The 22,395-nt window shown below is 44.0% G+C and overlaps 1 long non-coding RNA gene across 1 annotated transcript; it reads right to left on the bottom strand.

The window, feature by feature from the left end:
* Positions 1 to 19,702: 19,702 nt before the first annotated feature.
* LOC128935168 (uncharacterized) lies at positions 19,703 to 21,626 on the bottom strand. Its single transcript, XR_008482932.1, has 3 exons — positions 21,498 to 21,626; positions 21,034 to 21,295; positions 19,703 to 20,384 (listed from the first exon to the last, which is right to left on the bottom strand). It is a non-coding gene; the product is annotated as an uncharacterized LOC128935168 (long non-coding RNA).
* Positions 21,627 to 22,395: the final 769 nt, after the last annotated feature.

The raw sequence follows: 22,395 nt of genomic DNA on the forward strand, positions 1-22,395 counted from the left end.
CCCCATCCAAATTAACCTACTTACCAGGCTGCTCTGCTGGCTGCTCCAGGACAGGGCTGTTTGTTTGCTCTAGGCCATTTCTGTGCAAGCAGTAACCAGAGATGAGCAAAATTCAGAAAATTTCCACTCCCATGGGAAATTTCAGCCTTTCAGAGGTGGTTTGCATCCCAAATCAGGCCACTTCAGCAAAATGAGATTCTGGTTCAACTCACTTGGAGCGGTCGGATTCTCCCTGATGGAAAAGTGCAATCTGGAGAAAGAAGGGAGGGCAGAAATGGGGGAGATTTTCTTTTACTTACAGGAAACTTCCCTTGATGAAAAATTGTATTTTTTTTTCACTTGTTCCAGTCCCAAACTGCTCCAGAACTAATGCCAGGAATTCCCTCATCTATTTATACTGTTTTGCTGTCTGGGTCTTATTGTACCTGGCATTTGCTGTGACATATGACTGTGCTGCAAATAATACCAGGAACATTTACCTTGTGGAAGCATCATAGAGGGAAGGCATCCAAAAGGGCCCTTTATCAACCTGCTGTCAAAAACCTGCAGGGATCACCCCAGGCCCCCCAGCCCTGCCAGCAAGGGTCCAAAGCCCTGTGGATTTTAGAGCACTGCAGCTGCAACAGTGTGGGCGTGTTTTGGGAGGGATAAATGCTTTTTCTGGTGAAAGAAAGCAGCAACACTGTGAATTTCTGTCGGTTGTGCCAAGTGAATTCATTTAGAGTTAAAAACCATAAGTTGCTTGAGATGGATTTCACTATGAAATGTGTCTTTGTTCAGAGATTTCCTTTCGCTCTGTTTTTCTTCTTAACGGGAAAAATCCTTAAAGAGTGAGCTGAAGTGTTTTCTCTGGGATGGAGTGAAACTTTTTTTATTAGATCAGGAACAATATAGACGTGTGCAATTATCTTTCAGCATCACCAGCAAACCAAAACATCTCTTACTCACCTCGTTGTAATTGAAAGCATCGTGGGACACCCTGTTAAAACTGAAGCTGCTCACAATTGGCTCGAACCCAAACAAATAACTCTTAACTGAAACTCTTGTTTTTACAAAGGGAGCCATGAAAACATTACCATAATGAAGATCTGTCAGAGCTTACTTTGGGGGACAACTGCCAAGTGGTGGTTCTGCACCTAATCTCATCAACACTGCTGTAATTACAAGCAAAATCAGGCCCGTGGATTGCTGTTTTCTTGGTATTAAGTTAATGTCAGCGTGAGACAGACCAGATCTGGGATGGAGTTTGGCTGATTGCATGTAAATGTCTGAATTTGAGCTCCCTTCACAGCCACAGGAGTCTAGTTATGACAGCCTGCGGTGTTTAGGGAGCAGCTCTCTGAAGTAGGTGTCTAAAACAGTTTGGCTGAACCCCACCTTGAAAGAACTTGTGTCACTGCTGCAAAAACAGCCTGGCTGTGCTGGAGACAGAGGCTGTAGATGTGCAGGAAGGAAGCCAGGTGCCTAAACTCAGGCATTTCAAGCCCTTTGGTGTATCTCACCTGGCTTCTGCTTGCTTCTAGGAGGACACAGGTGTCACACAGCTGACACAGCCTCATGTCCTGGCTGACATGGGGCATCCAAAGCAGCACTTGGTCACTGATTTAATTCTCCTGAAACTCCATTAGGTGAAAATCATTTCCAAAGCACCCAGGTCAGCAGGGCCTGGAAATACCCCATTTGGAAGCTCTCCTGATGGGCCTCTGTTCCCAAAGATGGATCATGTAGCAGCAGCCTGCAGCCCAGAATTTCGGGAGGCTGCCCAGCTGAGCCGGTCAGGCTCTTGTTACCTTACATAATACCCACAGCCAGAGGAGGAATTGCTGTGGAGACTGCATGGGGCTTCCTTGGAAAGCCCTGCATTCACTTCCAGCCTTTTGTCACTCCTGCAGAACGGTTTCCATGATTTTCCTGCTGACAAGTCTCACCTCTTGCCTTGTGGGGGCAGGGCCATGCCAAAGTGCCCCCAGTCTTTGCAGAGTTTGTTTGCATCAGCTGGGAAGCTGGAGATTTACACCAGTGGGATTGCACAATCACCCCAGATAAGGGGAATGTAACGTGTCAGCAGTGTCCATGTCTTTATCTCTGTAGGAAAGACATACAGGAACACTCAGATCTCTGTGGCATTGATAGAAAAAATATCCTTCCCCTGCATTTCATCTGAACATGAGCAGTGAGGAGTGAGCAGCACTGTCTGACCAACAGCCCCAGTGCTGCTTATCTGCTGCTAAACCAGAGCTGGCACTGCTTTAAATCACACATTTCCCTTCCCCTGTCATTTTTAATCAATGGAGATAGTTTATGTTTGTGCAGCCTCTTTCATCCCAAGGATCCCTCAGTGTGTTATGGGGCATGATCCAGATGCTGCCCTCCTCTTCTGCGAGTGCTTTCACTCATGAGGACATCCCAGAATCATGAAATTATTTGAGTTGGAAGGGACTTAAAGATGATCTCATTCCAATCCCTTGCCTTATGTAGGGACACTTCCACAATCTCAGGTTGCTCAGAGCCCCATCCAACCTGGCCTTGGACACTTCCAGGGATGGGACAGCCACAGCTTCTCTGGGCACCTGTGCCAGGGCCTCCCCACCCTCACAGGGAAGAATTTCTTCCTGATGCCTCATCTAAACTTGACCTCAGCCCATTTAGGCTCATCCCCTACTGTCCTAACTCTACATGCCCTGGTCAAAAGTCCCTCTTACAAGATACCTTCAGGGACTGTGGAGGGTTTGGGCTTTCTGCCCTGGTGGCTCCTTTGTTCATGGATGTACTGGTCAGTGGTGCTGTTCCAAGAAATAATGGAAAGAAGCACAACCATCCCATTTATATTCCTCTGTTAAAAATACGTCCTAGAGGATGGTTGGAAGGACAGTGCAAGAAACCCGTGAAAGCATGACTTCTGCAAAGGGCCATATGTGCAGATTTTAGGGACTGAGTTCACATCATATCTTCAAAAGAGGGCAAATCCATCTCCAAAGGTGACTTACTGAAGGGAAAACAGACTGAACAGAGGTTTGTTTTAAAATCTGAGACTCAGTAAAAACTGGGCTCTGAACCTGAGGCTCTCCAACCAAATGTGAATATCTCAGCTGTAGATGTCTGTCCCTGAGCTTATTTGATAGACCCCACTGTGGTGGTTCCAGGTGTGGGTTTCCCTGGGTCTGGGTTGAAGATACTTGAGACAGTAGTTCATGTTCACACTCAGGTGTTTATTATTTCTTATCAGTAAAACAGTCTCACTACTGTGAGTTCAGCAGCTTTTCATTAGAAGGCACAAAATGGCCAACAATCTCTTGTTCCAAGGGCTTTTAAGACTAAACTATCCAATTAAGAACTGACACCTGGGTTATTTTCCCTTTTAACCCAATAACTGATCCCACAGAGCTGCAATGGGGACTTTTCTGCCCAATTACAAAATGCCACCCAAACCCATGGAGAAGAAGGAAGAAGAAGCATGAAGAAGAAACCCAGGATGACACCCTGTGCCCTCCAACTTGCTGCCACCCACGACTCACTAAAAATCCCAAAACCTCAATTTCTCACCGAGTGACACACCTACACTGCTCTCTATAATCTATTGCACACTTTGGATTCTGGTTTATCTTGGAGTCTGGGAAACTTTCCCCATGAATGAGGGTCAGAGTCAGTGCTGCCCTGGGGGTCAGGGCACCCCAGAGCAGACACAGAAATATTCCCTGTGCCCTGGGTTTGCACACCCCACTAGAGTTCAGGAAGACAACCAGGGGTTTTTAGGGCCTAACCCAACAGGGCAAGTGTCAAAAATGTCTACTTCAGGATGAGGTACATTGCTGGACTGTAAAGACAGTCCAGGATGACTATTCAGAAGTAAATGTCCACGTTGCAGATGTCTGAAGTTAGGAGAGATGAATCTTACCATGTAGCAGCACCTGTGAGCCCAAAACTAAACAAGGGATCTAACCAGAAAACAGGAGTCCTTCTTTCATCTTGGCCAGCACCTCTGTGTTCTCTGTCCTGCTCCTTTCATAGGAATGGAGAAGAGGTGGCAAGCAGCACTGGGCTCTTTGTTGTTTTGGATGCAGGTGAAAAGGCAGTGAAACAGGCCTTACCAGAAAATCCTCTAAAAGTAGCCAAAAGCTTGCTTGGTTTAATTACCAAGGCCAGAAGGGGATATAGAAATCAGCAAGGGCAGAATGAGGGTTTCACACCCAGAAGTTACAACCTTGATATTTAGTCCACTGAAATAAACAGAGTATGCTGGAGATGGGATGAGAAACAATAATCTTTGAAACACAACCCATTTTAATGTTTCTTTGGAGATCATAATGAGAACTGTGGAATTACAGGAGGAGATGAAAGTTTCCTATTTAGCAAATTAAAGAGAGGTTTTGAGGTTTTCCAAGAGCTTCAAAACAGAGTGCTCCAAAACTAAGCATCACCCAGACTAACCACAGCTCTGGTCAGGAGAACAGATCCAAGGATATTCTCTCTGAGCACCTGAGTCACGGCTGATGAGAGTGTTCCCACTCACTTCCCTGGGTTTTGGACACATGTGGAGTTTTTTCCCTTCAGACAGACAATCTTAGACCCCTGCCTAAACCTGCTCACAGAGGCAGTGTTTGCCTGTCTGCATTCCAGAGCTAAAGCACATTCCAGCCCTTCGAGGACTTTGCCTCACCTTGGATGCACAAGGTCGCCTCACCTTTGATCCTCTGCCTGGGTGTCAGGCTAGAGGAGGGCTGGGCAGTGACTCAGCAGCTCCCAGCCCGCTCTGCTTCTCCCTTTAACCGGATTTTTTGCTCCAGTGGAGCTGCTCCCAGCCTGGCTGCAGCTCACATGCCCGATCTTGAAGCGCAATTACGCAGCAGGTGTAAAGGCAGCACAGCCTGCCCCCGGCACCACGGGCTGGCAAACCTTGCCACAGGGAGAAGAGCATCAGGTAACAACAAATTATCACATGTCACCTTCACCTGCCCCACCAGGAGGAAGGGACAGTGAGCTGGGAATGCTGGGGATCTTTGGGATAAGTTTGATGAGTTCTATTTGTGTTGCTGAACCCCAGCAGCGACTGGTGTAGCCATGATATTTGCTGAAAAATCCTTTCCTTAGGATTTTTCCTCCTGAGAAGCTGGGAGGCCTCAGGAACAAAATTATCTGCTGCTGTGGAATGCAACAGGTGCATCTGTGATTGGTCTCATGTGGTTGTTTGTAATTAATGGCCAATCACAGTCAGCTGGCTCGGACACAGAGCCTGAGCCACAAGCCTTTGTTATCTTTCTTTCCTATTCTATTCTTAGCTAGCCTTCTGAGGAAGTCCTTTCTTCTATTCTTTTAGTATAATACATATCATAAAATAATAAGTCAAGCCTTCTGAAACATGGAGTCAGATCATCATCTCTTCCCTCTTCCCCAGACCCCTGTGAACACGGTCACAGACTGGCTGTCCTGAGCTCATGGGATGTGTAGCAGAAATTTGGGATGGTCAAAAGCCACAAGAAAAGTGACCAATGGAATGACAGATTGAGGGTAGGGCTTGAGAAGTAGCACATAGACCAGGTTTGTCAGCTGCTTCCCTTTGTGGCCATCTGTTTTAGAATCACAACAATTTGGGCTAGAAGGGATCTTAAAGACCATCTAATTCCAACATCCCTGCCATGGGCAGGGACAGCTTCCATTAAGCCAGATTGCTCAAAGCCCCATCCAACCTGGCCTAAAACACTTCCTGGGATGGGGAATTCACAACTCCTCTGTGCCAGACCCTCACCATCCTCACAGTGAAGATTTTCTTCCTAACATCTTACTTAAATCTCTCCTGTTCCAGTTTAAAACAGGTAAGGGCCAACACCCAAGGTGACAGCCCTAGGTGGTCCATGAGAGTGACTTCAGTAGGAATCTTGCCTGGATTCCTGCCTAGTTTTACTTCACTCCATATCACTGGCCTCCCACAATCAAAACTCATAAAGTCCCACAGGTCACTCCCCACATCCCACCACAACAACACAGCTCAATTTAAAGCCCTTCAGGACCTGGCTCTGAAGACACACAAGTACCCCCAACACACCTGCTGCTGAAACTCTCCCTGAATTTCAGCCATCATTTATGTACACTAATTAGTACTGGTTGGAGCCCTTGAGAAAAGCATGGATAAATACTAAGAAACTACTCAATGCCCCAAAGCCTAAAACATCTTGGCTTTAGCTAGTTTATGCTGTATCATAGTACCCAACTTGCAACACAGGGCACAAAAATAGCTTCCAATGATATTATCACTTTGTTCTAATGGGCTAAATTCAGCCCTGAGGGGCTGTAAAAATTAACAGAGTTTGGCCCAACATGTAGTTAATGAGGATGGTCTATTTCAAACCCATAAGGTACCACATTCTGCCACTACAGATTGGCTGGGAATAACTCACCTCTTTAGAGACACTGTATTCACTTGCAGCCCTGGCTATGTTTGCTCTAAATAGAGGCAGCAAAAATAGACATCAAAAACAAAAACATTTCTTTCAGCCTCCAAATGCCTCTGGCTCTGATTTTGATCTTGCATGCAGTAGAAGCTCAAGTGAGTGGAGAGGTTTATTTCTCATTTGTGTCAGTAAAAATGAAATGGGCCCACTATGTTTAACACTGCTACAGGATGCAGAAGATTTGAGACAGTATCTAACAACCTTGAAATTGTTAATCTTGGTTCAACAAGGCTAACCTATAACTTCTTCCAATCTCTTTCTGTGGATAATCTCTTGGCATTTTTGATTTCTGTGTCCTCATAGTTTATAACTTCCCCTGACCATACAGCCAGACTGTCCTTGGCAGAATTCCCTTCTCAGGAGCTTCAGAATCAAACTCATCCAGCATCAGATTTCTAGCTCTGCACAACCCTCTCTTGGTCTCTAGAGTTTGTTCATCTAGCCAGACCAATATGTGTTTAGCTTTTAGAAGAGGTGCACAAGCATGTTTTTTGGGAGTCTGCCCTGCTGCTCCCTCCTTTTGCATCTCAGTCTTAGCCCCCAGATTGAACTTGACCTTTAAGCCTTTGCTGCTGTTTGTTTGTTTTGAAACAGGGCACAACCACAGAGGCTCAAAATGTACCCTCAATTCCTGGACCTAACTCTCCATCATGCCTTGTATTTTCCACAAACACTCTAAAAAAAGCGGAATGCTCCAGAAAGTGCTAAATTTCAAATGAAGTGGTGTCAGGTCTTCCAAAAAGTAATTTTTAATGTGGATGATTTGTGTAAGAAATCTCTCACCTTCTCTCTCCCTCTTATATCTTATCCCAGCTGCTCTTAGCTGGAGAGGAAACTGAGGAAGGATCTCCCCTGAAAGTCTGTTTTGGCTTCTTGGAGTGGACTAAATTCAGCCAGGGGACATTTTATGGTCCAGAAGCCAGCTGCCACAGTCCAGCTGTGTCAGAAAAGGTTGACTCCTTCCATACTGCTTATGGGGAAAGATCCCTCAACCATGGGAACTTTCAAACACCAGCTGGAGACTGTTTGGGACGGGTCTAGGTGGGCCAAAAGATGTGCCAGGGGTAATTTTAACAATAGAAAGCAAATTCTGGGGGCTCAAAACTATTTCACTATTGTAGATGTATACTTTAAAATCTTCCCATCAGTATATAATGGAAAACCATACTGGATCTCTTTTTTTTTCCTGGATTAGTTACTTTTATCTCAAGAATTGTTCTCCTTTCCCCAGAAAGAAAGAGAAGTGTTTACTGCTGATGCAGGCTGTGCTGAAGAGGAGCACATCCCCACCTCTTTCCTTTGGGATAAGCTTCAGATTTAATTCTTATGGCTCATAAACTGAACTCCCCAAACTTGCTGACTTTCACAAGACAGACAAGGGTGGGACTTGGGACTGTGAGTGTGGGCTCACATACAGCTTTGGAGATGAGGACTTTCCAAGAAGAAAGAGTTCACCTCCCTCCCAACCCAAAGGTTCTTCCCTGACACAGACAGCACCTCCCAACAGCACTCCACGTTCCAGCAGAGATGAATGGGCTGATAACCAGTTTATTATATTTGATCTTTTACCACATCCAAACACAGCCCATTAATTACTTGGATCACAGAAAATAAAGAGCTGATTTGAGATTCTCTTCTACTTAGTCATTTGTTAACTTCTGATAAAACTGAGCTTTGTCTTCTTATCTCTCTTTGCCAAACAAAGAGGCCAAGGCCAGCAAGTGAACCTCATCTTTCACACTACCCTCCTGATTCAATCAGTCACATATTGTAGTTGATCATTAATTTTTTTAGATAACTACTTGCCCTCTATTCTAGGATGTAAGAAATGTTTGGTGCACTGACCAGCTAATAGGAAGGAGGAGGAAATGCAAAGCTCCACTGATATCACATCTTTGTTATCAATTTATTTGGTGTAAAACTGGCAGTAATTTCACAATTTATTTGGTCCCTAACCAGATGGAATAGCTTATCTGTCTGGAATGAAAAGAGTCTTTATCCTCAATATACATCCATTATACCTCATTCCCCAGGGACCATTCTAACACAAGTTTCTCAGCAAACAAATGTCACCATCTTATCTTTTATCATTATAAAAAAGCTGGTCTTTCCTCAGGGAGTTGTGACACCACTTACTACATCTCACAACTCAGGTTTAAGGCCTAGCCCTCACTCTGTGAGTATCCAGACTTTCTCTCAAATACAAACATCATCAGGTCCATTCTTCTGGCTAAAGCATCTGTTCACATCTGTCAGGCCTCTCATCTGGGGGATATTGGGACTTTCTTGGGAACAAGATGACATCTCTAGCCTGCGCTCTTTGAAGTCACATTCCTAATTTGTCACCACATCTAAGGGAAAATGGAAATCTTGAAAATGTTGAAAATCAACTTCAGAAACTTTGCCATCAATTCTGAAAATATCAGCTTTGGGTTGATGCCCTAATGATGGAAAGACCTGACTTCATTTGGTGGCAGTTGATAAAATTTTGCTCTCATGTTGAACAGCATAATTTTGCAGCAGATTGAATTATTCCCTGCAAACATTTCCTTTGGCTAAGGGTAGATTTACACGTGTGTAACAGATCATGACCTTTCTCCCAGCCACCCCAAAGCTCTGGCACCGCGTGTGCTCATGGCAGGGTGCACACATCACCCTGCAAGACAGGAAGGCAGCTCTGCAGAGTGAGTTGCTGCCAACAGCAAAGAAGTGGTTGGTTAAAAGGGTGGTTAATGTTCTGACATACTGAGTGGTTAACAACACGTCAAGTGGCTGTGGAGAGAACGCTCGTATTTACTCAGAGGTCAATTATTCACTCATAAATTTATTGGTTTAATTTCCTTGTAGTCTATTTCCTCTATTACATATTCATAATCATCTTCTCATAAGTTCTCCTCCTACAGCTACTAATTATTCTCTATGTTCACCACACACCCTTTTGTGCCATATAGATGGGGAATATTAATTTCTGTAGAGCAGAGATTTTTTTCTTAATTAAAGCAACGTTCTTTGGAAATAAATGCAACAACCATCAATTAAATTCAACAAATAAGGAAAAGTCATTACACAAAAATGCCAATCAAGATGCTGAGCTGAAATTCAAATGACATCAATCACACTTCTGTCGTTCCAAAACGCTGATTTAATCAATGCAGAGTCCACAGGGCTTCGGTAAGGGAACCATTCGCACACATTACTTTTTATTCCTCTGGAAGATGCAGTTACAGCTCTGTACCTGGAACAATCAAACATCATCTCAGCTACTCTGGGGTGTGCAAAAGGTCTGCTCCATGCTCTGGGTGTCTGAGAAATCAACACAGGACACATCTCAGACTCGGCATGGTATCTTCACTCCTCCACGTGAACAAGAGCAGGTATAAATAACTGAAATATTTGAAATATTTCACTGAAAATAAGGGCTCACATCCTCTGGGGACTCAGAACTATTTACTTCTATGGGAGACAATCAGGTGTCACTCTTTTTTCAATGAGGATCTTCCAAATATGCTTGAGCTTTTTAAGGCCTGCAAGGGAGTCTTTCTGCATCAACACTTCTCTGTTGTATTTAGCTAAAGCAGCAAAGAGAGAAGAACATGGTTAACAAGAAACTAGAACTAGATTAGGAAAAGTAATCTGGTGGGTCTTAAAAATTTTAAGGGAACGGGGTAAGAGACTTGCAACTCTGTAACTGGTGATGATGGAGTATTTATTTCACACAGCTACATGTTACATAGGACAGAGAGTTTCACACGGTCATTCATGCTGTAGTTACACAGAACAACAAAAAAACCCCATAATGTGCATCTTGCCAATTGTGTTTGGCCCCAGGCTAGAAAAACTTCTGCAGCAGAGGAGGCTCTTGGTCCAGAGGCTGGATTGTGTCCTGGAGCTATCTCATAGATCTGTTTTCCAGAGCGGTGGCCAGACGCACACAAGTCCCATTAAAGTAATTGATTGCTCTGTGAGCTTAATACCTCAACATGCCGGGATCCATAGATTACAGCACCATGCACTGGGTCATAATCTATGGCAAACTGCACTGGAGTCAGCTGGCCCTGGCTAAGCAGAGACCAGAGGGAAGATGGATATCAGAGTGCAGGAAGAGGCACGAGGGATGTGTTAGAAGCCAGCAGCCAGCTGTGCAGAGTTTAACCTGTCGGCGATATTTCTGTGAGGGCTGCGCGCAGAAAATCCCATCCCATTATCTCCAGAGAGGAAAGAGGGATCATGAGGAGAGAAGGGTGAATTATTAAAGGATAGGCCGAGTATGACTGAGAGCTTATTAAAAAGGGAGGAGGATGGGCAAGTGGAGAAACAGCTTGCTTGGCTGGTTCTATTAAAATCTAAGGCCAGATCCTCTGTGTAAATTAGCATAGCTCCATTGACTCGGGTCGACTGGTTGACTTCTCTGGCTTTATGGCAGTTTACCAGCTGACATTTTAGCCCATTAACTTGAAGCATTGCATGTTTTCCTGGGAGCTTGGTCTTTGTTCTGTCCCCCACTCTTTTATTTTTTTCCTGCCAGAACTGACAAAATTCTTCATCTGAAACATCTGAGGAACGACATCTCATCAAAGATGGACGTTTCCATGGAAATATGTTTCGGATGAAATTTTTTTGAGTCTTTCACAGATAAAATATAAATAACTGGTTGGACAAGTTTTCAATAAATCAAAATAGAAACTTTTTGCTGGAGAAACTGAAATGTTGTTTGGGTTGCATTTTTCCTCTGTTTTCTCAAATAAAGAACATGCAATGCCTGGAGAAAAGAAATGGCCAAAACGAAAATTTGCTGAAAAACTTCCAAGAGGAGACGAAACCCTGTATAGGGTTATTCCCCCACAGATGCCTACATTTATACCCCTGAGGGCAGAAAGAGATGATGAAGAGCTGATGGCAGTGAATGCAAGGCAGAGGAGGGAGAGGGAGAGATAAGCACTCCTGGTTTTTCTCTGGATGAGTGCTTTTTCTTTTTTTTCCTTCTTTTCCCTGCTCCTTCTCTTCCCACTCCTTGCAGCTAGTGCATCAAAATGTAATCTGGTGGGAAAAAAACCCAGAGCAAGCTCTGCCTCCCCTGCACCAGGCATTGCTGATAGAGAGATCCTCTGACATGGATCCAGAGGGGTTTTTCTTCCTCATTTTGAGCCCTGATTCACCCACACAAAGGGACCAACATTTAATCATATGGGGAAATACATTCCAGGGGTGAAACTGCTGGGGCTGTTTCCCAAAATATGATCCTCAGGAAGAAGAACTGGTTGTGGAAGATTATGCCCTGGAAACCATTTCAAAAATGAATATGTAAAATAAAATAAAGAGCTTTGTTCAAACACATAGAGGAGTCTGACCACAGTGGAAGTTGGTAACTGCATCCCTGAGGGTCTCATGGGGAGTTTCATCCCAAGAATATTAGAAGAGTAGGAATGCATTGAGGATCCTGAATATATTATTACACCTCCACATGTGCTGGGACTACCATCCCCCAAAACAGCACTGGGGAACCACTTCTGGGGGCCTTAACCTGATAAGTTTAGTGACACCAAGGCTGTGATTTGCACTGCTAAAAGATTATCAGAGATACAAGACTCAGTTGAGTATTTCCATGGCTTTGCCTTACATCAACTGCCCAGAAAGTTCTCCATTAATGGAACAATAGAGTTATGGAAATATAGAATGGTTTGGGTGGGAAGGGATCTTAAAGACAATCTCATTCCAACCTCCTGCCATGGTTAGGGACACCTTCCACAAGAGCAGTCCAACCTGGCCTCAAATGCTTCCTGTGAAGGGGAATCCACAGCTTCTCTGGGCAACCTGTGCCAGGGCCTCACCATCCTCACAGGGAAGAATTTCTTCCTAATATTTAATCTAAACCTGTTCTCTTTGAGTTTAAAATCACTTCCCCTTGCCCCATCACTATCTCCCCATGTAAAAAATGTTCCAGATTAATCAATCCCTGGTTCTGGAAATCAAGTTCCAGCTTCCTTGGCACAGCTCAGAACACCAAAAAAATTAAGATGCCTCCTACGACCAGGGAACAGAGTTTGAGCTACCAGCTGCTTTGAACATTTGTAGAGGAATACTTGGGGACTGGGTTGCAAATACACTGCTATATTCCATTTTCCAGCAGCCTGAAGTGTGTTTGGCAATATACAAGAGAGAGCTGCTGTTGATGTGAAACACCAACCAGAGCAGGGCCTAATCCTACACATGGGTGAATATGGCCATGTCATTTTACTGCTGTGCATGAGGTCCCATAAAGAATATGTCACTCGACTTACTTTCCCCACATAAAGAATAAAAGATAGGTTTAAGTCAGTGCTTGGCTTTAGGCAGTGCTTAGCTGCTGACCAGCATGGAAATCCCATCTGGAAAAGATGCAGATTCATCATCACTGCCAAAGTGGTATTCTACAGCAAGTGCTAGTGCAAAATGAGACAAGAACTGCTTACTTTGGTGCAGGCAAACTTCAGCTTTTCCTGTGAGCCTGTTGGGTGAGGTCAGCCACATTAAAAAAAAAAAAAAAAAAAAAAAAAAGGTTTGCTAAACTATAAATACAATTAAAACTAAAGAGGGTAAGAGGGTGCATATTCAGATTGTTTGAGGGGGTGCCAGAATCTGGCTCTGAATAGTTTTGATTAACAAACCTGGGTCTGAATTGCTGGAGAACTGTTCATTTCGTTAAGCCATTATTCATGGCCTGTGACTGGTCATAAGTAATGTTCTGCATCCTGATGAGAGGATTGAAGCTTAGCTGGCATGATGAATGCCTGACAGCAGATAATGAATAGTGTACTTCCCTCACAATTCACAAGTGCTCCAGGGTTTCTGAATTGTAAACTACCAGGCCAACTCACTGAACAAGTACATTGAAATAACATTCCCAAAAGCAGCAGGATTTCAGCTCTTTCTCTATGGGGCAGAGTTTAATTTCCTTAAATCAAAGCAGTGCAGGTCAAGCAGGTGTCCTAAGAGCTGTTTGTTGGTTTTGTCTGAGGCCCAGGCACTCTGCAAATAAAACCAAATCCCTCCTCAGGGAGAAAACTCAGGGTCCCCACCAGGTCAGAACCCAACTCTCCCCAAAAGTTCCATCCCTCCATGACTCTCCCAGCCCCACTTGTAGCTGGAGCTGTTTAAATACTTGCAAACAACAAACCACATGGTCACATAAATAGCAGCCAATGGAAGCCCAAGTAATTAATTTATCAGTATATTGGCCAGCGGACTGTTTTAATTATTTAACTATTCTGGTAAAAGCTAATGCATAAAGAACCTAAGCAGTGTGTGGATCTTGCACAGGGCCTTCAGCCAAGGGGAAAATTCAGGCTGTTCAAAGCCTCCCCTGCATGCAAATGGGTTGGAGAATGTTCCTGCAGCGTGGAGCTGTGGGATGACTGGCCAGGGGCAAAGCCTTGCAAGGGATGCTTGGGCCAACACACTGCCATGATGTTTTCCAGCTTTAGTACAGCCTCTAAATACCAGTTTGACTTGTACCCAAATATATCCCCAACTGAACATAACACAAGTATGCAAGGAAAGTATTTCATTCACTGACCCAAGGGGAAGTGAAATGTAGGATAGCTGCCCTGTGAAGCCTGGAGAAAATCACCTGGGAACATCAAAATGCAGGTGCTGCAGCTGAACACTTGACAGACAGCCATGTGTGGAACACTTTACCCACAGCAGACAAGGAAAAAATTGTTTGGCTTGAGATATTTGTACTTCACAGGCTGATCTCTCAACCACACTGAAGAAGCAATTAATTGAATTAACAGGGCATATCAGTCTCTGGAGCACTCAACGCTCTGTTGCTGTGACAGGCCTGCCCACACATCTTCATCTGAGAGTGCTGCACCTCTCTGCTTCCACTCCAGCCACGTCCTTGCTGTGCATGACAGCCCTGGCACTCGTTAGGTTGGTGGCTTGGGACAGGCTTTAGGTTGGGAATGGCTTCCGTGAGAATCCCAGTTCAGCAGGATCCTGCTGGCATGGCAAATCCAAAAATAAACAAGTGGAGGCTTCCCTCTGACCCAGTGACCCAGCATGGGCTACGTTTTCACACTTGGTACCTTCCTAACAAACGATTATTGCTCTGGGGCCGCGTGAGGCCACCGTGCACGCTCCGTGAGCCCTTTGTGTCTGCTCAGAGCTCCCCATCCCACTGACCCACAGGGGCTCCTCTTCCTCATCGTGGGGGACAGCACCAGGAATTATGGACACTGCCTGTCACAGACATCTTTTCTGAAAAATCCTTTCCTTAGGATTTTTCCTCCTGAGAAGCTGAAAGGCCTCAGGAACAAAATGTAAACATTGATTATCTGCTGCTGTGGGATGCAACAGGTGCATCTGTGATTAGCCCATGTTGAATGTTTCTAATTAATGGCCAATCACAGCCCAGCTGGCTCGGACAGAGAGCTGAGCCACAAACCTTTGTTATCATTCTTTGCTATTCTATTCTTAGCTAGCCTTCTGATGAAATCCTTTCTTCTATTCTTTTAGTACAGTTTCAATATAATATATATAATAAAATAATAAATCAGCCTTCTGAAACATGGAGTCAGATCCTCGTCTCTTCCCTCATCCTCGGACCCCTGTGAACACCCTCACCACTGCCTGTCTTCCAGGAGGGGTACACTATCCAAACAGGACGACCCCTGTGGCAGGGAGGAATGATGAGGAGGACTCCATCTGTTGCCCTGATGTTTTAAGATTTTCTAAGCCTTCTGATGTTTACATTCTTGTAACGAAATTTCTTCACACGCTTTCTGTAAATAACTTATTGTTTTGCATTCTTTTACGGAAGAAATTTGATGGACTGTTGGTTTGTCCAGTGCCATTGGAGAGGTGGCACTTTCACCCTCCAATCCACTGTCACTTTTGGAAAACTATAAATGTTGGAGTCAGAAAATAAACTTCCCTTTTTCACCTTGAGAGCAGCGGTGTGTGCGCTCGTGTTGTTTCACGTCCTATAGTGACATCCATCTTATCAGAAAGCTAATTAATTACTTTATTATACTATATTATTCTAGATTATATTACACTATGTTACATTACATCTAAACTGAACCTGCCAAGCACTCCACTCTGCACACACTGCCCAGAATCTCGTGACTGTCAGTGACAGTCCCAACTCACACACACACACCTGGCCCTGACAGGCCAAGGAACAAAGCACCATCACTCTGGGTAAACAGTCTCCACATTGCATTCTACTTTGGCACAACACAGGCACAGCAAATGAGATAAGAATTGCTTTTCCTTTCTCTGAGGTTCAGAGAATGTGAAACCCAAAAATATTCTTGGGAAGAATTGTGCCTTGCTTTTCTCTGCGAAATGTGGCTATGCTACACACCTTATCACATCACCCTACCTTCTGCCCTACCTGCCTTTACCAGGTTGGTTATGAAGCTGTTCAAGGGTATCTTGAGCCTCAGACAGGAGAAGGAGCAGCCTGGGTAGTCCCAACCCTGCCAGAAATTCCCTGTGTAATTGCAGTCCAATTACTCTTTCTATGCTTCAGTTTTCCACAGGAAATTATATTTCCTTTGACACTTAAAACTGTAGATCTTTATGCTGTGGGTCACTTCCTACTACTTTTTGTGCAGAACCCAGCACAATGAGACTAGTTTTGACAGGATCACTGAACTATCTTGATCTCACAATTAAATATTTTTATTAAGCTCAATTTCATCCTGGTCATCCAACATAAGTGCTTCTTCCTGAGGCTTAGACACTTCTGTTATTTGTAGATATTTATCGGGGAACATTTTTCATGGCCTTTTCACTGGAACACAAATTCTACAGTAAAAAGTGGAGGATATTGCTCCAAACTAATGGTGGGTAGCCAGTGCCTCTGGCTTTGGGAATCACCAGAAACCAGTCAAGCAGCAGCACCTGTGTTGCTTTACATATTCAGGAAAACAAAGTTATATGGAGCCCTTGGTGCATTCAGAACTGGATTCCTTTTTATTACACAGGCAGCAAAAGAGACAATTGGAGAAGACAAAAACACCATTTCCAAGGACAGCCACAGAACTCCTTTAAACCATCTCTGCTTTTCCAATATCTAAAGTGCCTTTTCCCAACAAAGGTCACCAGGTTTCTTTGCAGCTCTTCAGCAACCGGGTGCTGAAAATCACGCTACGTTTGAAATTCTGAGGGAAAGACACCAGGATTGAAATGTCAAGATTCCTTAGGAGTCTTTCTTCAAGGATTTCCTATTTCCTCCTCTTTCTGTAGGTCATTTTCCTTTCCTCTGCCTTATCATTTTCTCCATCTACACTTTCCCTTCATGGCTTGTGTACAGAATTCACAGACGCCTTTCATAAATCTGTCCCCTTTCCTTCACTCAAACCTCCCCACTTTCACTCTGATTTCTCTACTTCCAGCCACACAGGCCACACCACATCATGAAAAATGCTCTTTCACATTCCTGACACTCTCAGGTTCCACTAGCAGCCCCGTGAATGAAATCTCAATTAGAGGAATGGTGCGAGTGGAAGCGTCATAGCTCCAGAGGCTTCAAAGAGTGCCTGTGGTTTCCATGCCAGCATTTTTTGTGGTAGTCACTCACTGCTAGTAGGGTCTGGTATCAGCCTTAACCAACAAGCCACTTCACTTTCCACAGCCAGCCCATAATTTTAAAAGGCCAATGGACTCTCGGTGATGATGCAATGATTGGTTCTCAGGTGCTTCTCTAGGCATGAGGCCAAAAGCTAAGTTACCATTTATGCAATTTGAAATGAAAGGCACAGAATTAGGCAGTGACTAGAATTTCTCATTGCAATTCTTAATCGTTTTGACTTTATTTTTCCAACAGTCAGCAGGTTTTTCCTGTGAGGAGTCCTTTAAAAAATAAATTAGATGGCTACTTACCATGACTATCAGTTGACTCAGATGACAGGACATTGCACTGACACGACCTTTCGTGTTCCTCACTCCTCCTTTTCTGTTTCTCAATTAGGCCAGATTCTACTGCCTTTATTCATACTATTGCTTTATTCCATAGCTCATACTAATGATTTCAGCAGTGACTCCTGGAATAAATTACTCCTCCCGTGTGCCAAGATGACCTGAAGTCCTTGCCAAGGGCGGTTTCAGGCCCTTGTCATGACTTCCTTATCCCGTTTCATCCTCCACAAAGCCAGGAGTTTCTCACAGCTCCTCAGCTGGTTCCCCCAGAATCAGAAGACAATACCTTCCCATGTTTGCTGTGCCTCATGGGAAACCACAACTGTGTCACTAACATGGCAAGTATCAACCTTTGCTGTCATTAACTCAGAAACCCCACCATGGAACTATCAGCAAGAAGGTGTTTGCTGTTCTGTTTTATATGTGGCAATGGTCAATGCCTCACTGAATCAGGTATTGCTGGAACATTTCCCACATTTGGGGAGAAAACACACACTTTTAAAAATGGGTACCAGCAGCTGGAATGAGAATGCTGAACATTTAGAAGCATTTAAAAATATTAACCTCTAAGACTTACCAAAGCATCGTGGACCCATCCTATTTCCCTCCAGTGAAAGTCCAGTCAATCCCTTTTAAGTGCTGTGAAATCCTCACTGGAGCTGGTGCACAAGGTAGAGCCTAATTATGGAGCCTCCCTTAAATCAGCTGGAATCTTTGTAAGCATAAATCATAGAGCAAAATCAATTGTTTCTGAATCATGTCTCAGAAAGAATTACCAAGAGCATGCACAAAGTCAAATCCCCAAAAGAAAGGGAATGCCAGAGTTAAGATGCTCATGACCTAGTCTGGAAAGGACAAGCTGCTACACTTGATGCTACGTAGCCTCAGGGGAATGTGCAGTAACTGGTTACCCCAGTGCCTTATAAAATCCACTCTCAGGCTTTCCACAGTTGCTATTAATAGGAGTTATAAACAGCCACGGAACCATAACATGAGATTAGCTGTTGTTATATCTGTTTCACAGATAAACTCTCTGACAACCAGTGAAACTGAAATGGAAACCAAGTCCCTACAGCAGTATTGGCAGGAGGGCTGCAGCAGGATACTGGAGAACAGAGTGCTCACAATGGGTAACCAGATAAGGGCAGAGCCACCTTTCATCCTGCCCCACTCTTGTGCTCAAGTGAATCAGCACAACAATCAAAAGTGAAGCCCTGCTGCTGTTGACATGTTCCACCTCTCATCTCTCACCAACCTCAAATGGTTGCAGAATCGTTGAGTGGTTTGGGCTGGAAAAGACCTTTAAAAGTCACCTAGTCCAGCCCCCCTGCCATGGACAGGGGCATCTTCAACCAGATCAGGTTGCTCAGAGTCCCATCCAACCTGACCTTGAGTTTCCAAGGATGAGGCATCACCACCTCTCTGTAGCATGAATATGGTCTAAGGCTGCAGATAAACAAATAGTTGCGCTGCTTGAAGTTGCTGTTGCCTCCTAAATCATTGGATTTCGGCCCTGTGCTATTGCTTCTGGAGTTTGAAAGCTTCAGAGCAATCTCTGATCTGATCTAGCACAAATTATTTGGGGTAAAGAACTCAACCTGCTGCCTTCAGTCACCTGGGTTTTACCAAGGAAGAGATTTGTTACAAATGTTCCTGTCAGCTGCATCCTGGCAGCAGCTCCCCTCCAGCTCTAAAAGGTAGAGGAACACCTTAGGGCAGCAGGAGATGGTTTAAGCTTGACCAGATGAACCAGAAGATGCAATGAGCACGTGAATGGGACTTTTCACCAGCCTCTGACAAGGCTGGAAGATGATTTGGTTGCTTGCCAAAAGAAAAAAAAATAAAAATAGCAGACTGCCTTGCAAAGGTGTAGCATTTGCAGTTAGGTAGAACTGGATATGTCACTTGTAGGTCACCTGGTGATGAGCCCTCAGAGCCTTCCAGCTCTGGGTCACCAGCTGAATTCAACCCAGAACCAAAATTACAGCCAGGCATTTTAATTATATGTTTGCTTCCCTCTGGGTTGAACACTTTTCAGGCATCTTATCTCCTGGGGGTGTCTGACATCTGGCACAGCCAGGCTTCATTTTAGTTGGATTCCTTAATCAAAGCTTTTGGATTAGGAGTCTACAGAAATTTGGGATTAAACATAAATTGTTAATGTTAGTAAAAAACCCATTCACCTTGTCTTCAGCACTAATTTAGCCCAAGGTAAGAAACTACATTTTCTATCATGTGCACAGTAAAAATCCCAGGAGAGTAAAAAAGTCACAAGAACTCATAATTTCCAGGGTTATTTCTTCCCTAAAGATCTTTATTTGGGAGAAAGAAGAGAGACAATTTCTGTTACAGTACTTGAAAGCCAGTTTCATGACTCTTTCTCAGATTGACAGTAATACTGATTCCACCCAAACAACTCAGCCTGAAACAGACAACTCATAATGTTAAAGTTCAGGACAGTTACAGTTGACTGAAAAAGGGACTCAGAATGGAAATTGTTGTACAACTGCTATGTTATGACTTGCTGCCAGATCTGGAGATAAAACTAAAAGCAGCCATTTCTTCTGATTGATTTGGTTCTCTCTTATCCTTCTGTGGAATGACAATAGTAACATCTAAACGACAGCACTGCTTGGAGTTTTCTCATTTTTTTTTTCCACAGGAATAAATGCATTGTATTCAAAGGCACAAAATCCTCAGAATGCACAGCACTCAGTGAAACCAAAAGTGATCAAACAAGCACTAGTTTAATAAATTCTGATGTGCACATATATTCCAACAGGGAATATGCTGTGTTTTACTTGGGTATAAGCAGAGTCCCAGCACACTTAAAGCTCAACTCTTTCCTCATCAGAATCTCTTCTGTTGTAGCAAACAGGTCACTGTGAGGAAATCACAGCCACATCTTGAGTAGATTGAGTTAACTTTATGAATGCATCATAAAATGGGAACTTCATAACTTCCTATTGACAATGTTTTACTGTTGCAATTTACCATTCTAATGGCGCTATTTAGGAAACAATGACTGAGCTGCAATGAGATAATTAAGGAATAATGTCCATTACTTCAAAGTATACAAAGCAGTAAACAGCTGCCAAAAGTGATTAATAGCTAAGGTGAAGTTAAGACATTTAATCAATCTAATAAACCATTTATTGCAAGAATATAGCCGTTTACACTAAGTATGAGACATTTATCTTACTGATACCAACTGCAGTATTTTCCTTTCTTTAGGATGTAATATCACGAGACCTTGATTGTTCTCCCATTAAAGTCAAGGATAAAACTCCCATTGTGGGCCCAGGGTCAAGACTTCACAGAACTGATACCAATGAAAATAAATGCTTCCTTTTAATGCAGAGCAGTTCTGCTAAAAACACCCCCCCCCCCCCCCATTATAAAACATCCTGTGGCATTGAGAGAGGGACACATTTTAGTGGCAAGGACAAATGTCAGAAGTCATGATGAAAACCTGGATCCCCTATTAGCTGGTGTTGCAATTCTCTGCTGAGTATTGCTTTGTCTGTACCTCCACCTCTGATCTGTGACAGGGAGATGAAACCATTCCCTTGTTCCATGGGATTATTTAGGATTTAGCTCATGTAGCACACAAAGAAACATGGACAGAAGATACTGTACACACTTCAGAGTGTTCCTACAGTAAAACCAGAAAGGATACAATGTGGATTGCTCTCGATTCTGTAACATCTCTCTCATAACTGGCACAGGACTGGGAGTGGTGGCGGGGGGAGAGGCTGATCCCACAGCCAGGGGAAGGGACCTGTTTCCTTGAGGATACAGCTGGGACAAGAACAGATGCATTTCCTCAGCTTCCATTCTGCTTCCCTCTGCCCTGTAAGAATATGGACTTTCTACAGCTGCTTGTGTGCTGCCAGTATTCTGCTTTTTGCATTCCACCTTAGGCTGGAGGGGTGAGGGACCTTCATGGCAGCAGCAAAGGGCAAAGCACAGTGAGACACAGCCCCTCTGGCACATCCTCCCACCCTACTTCCCCCTTTTATATCACCACAAACAGCAGTTCCCCCTCCAAACTGAACTAAATACCAAATTCCCGACGAAGATGAGCACACAGGGAGCTGTTGGACTGGAGTTTAACCACATGAGTTGCAGAAACAATCTTACCAGCATTAAAATCACACAGACCACATTGGCTCGAGGTGAACCTTGTATTTGTCAAGCCTTGCAAAATGTGCTTTTCATCAGACAAGATGTTTCTCTCTCCTCATCCCTGCATAGAAAAGAGGCATTGGAAGGCTTGTTCTCCCACCACACATTACAATTTCCCTTTCCCTGCACAGAAGTGGAAGGTGTTCTTAGTGCTGGCTGACTCCTGAACCAAGCAGTTCTTTTGTCTTAATGGTAGCAGGAAGCTTCTTTGGTTTTCACCCAAATATAAATATTGATACAGAAACTCATACCAGATAATAACAGAGGTATGAATTTATTGTTTCAGCAAAAGCTCCTATGCAAATGAACCCTCAGATAATTAAAAATGCCTGCAGTGCCTGGGTGGGTAAAAGATCAAGCACTTGCAGGGTTACAACATAACCAGAGCTGTGATAAAGCTGCATAATAGCTCAGGAGCAGCAGCTCCCAGCCTTCACAGGCAGCAGGGCCAACATGTACCAACTCCTGCTCCTCTGTGCCCAATCCAGCCTGTGAGGGACTGCTTGGAACTGCAAGGCTCTTGTCTGGAGGAGCCAAAGCCAAAGGAGCAGGTTGGAACTTGCACAGCTGGATGCAATGCAAGCAGTGGCATCGCGCTCACTCCCCGCGCGAGGGTTTGTCATAAAGAGCAGGACAGGAAAACCTAAAATACGAGTCCCAGAAACCTGCAATACAGGTATCTCTGCTCTGCAGGGAGTGTTAGTTTTGGAGACAGAAAGCACAGGTAGATTTGGAATGACTTTTTCTACATTGAAAAAAAAAAAAAAAAACAGCCGTGAATTGAAGGCTCGCAGCGAATTGTTTAAATCTGTTGACTGCAGGAATGAAACAAAGCCCCCGAGCTGTTAAGTCA

The sequence above is a fragment of the Melozone crissalis genome, unplaced genomic scaffold (assembly GCF_028551555.1).
Source record: "Melozone crissalis strain CALT ecotype California unplaced genomic scaffold, PUWL_Pcris_2 ptg000016l_1, whole genome shotgun sequence".
NCBI lineage: Eukaryota > Metazoa > Chordata > Aves > Passeriformes > Passerellidae > Melozone > Melozone crissalis.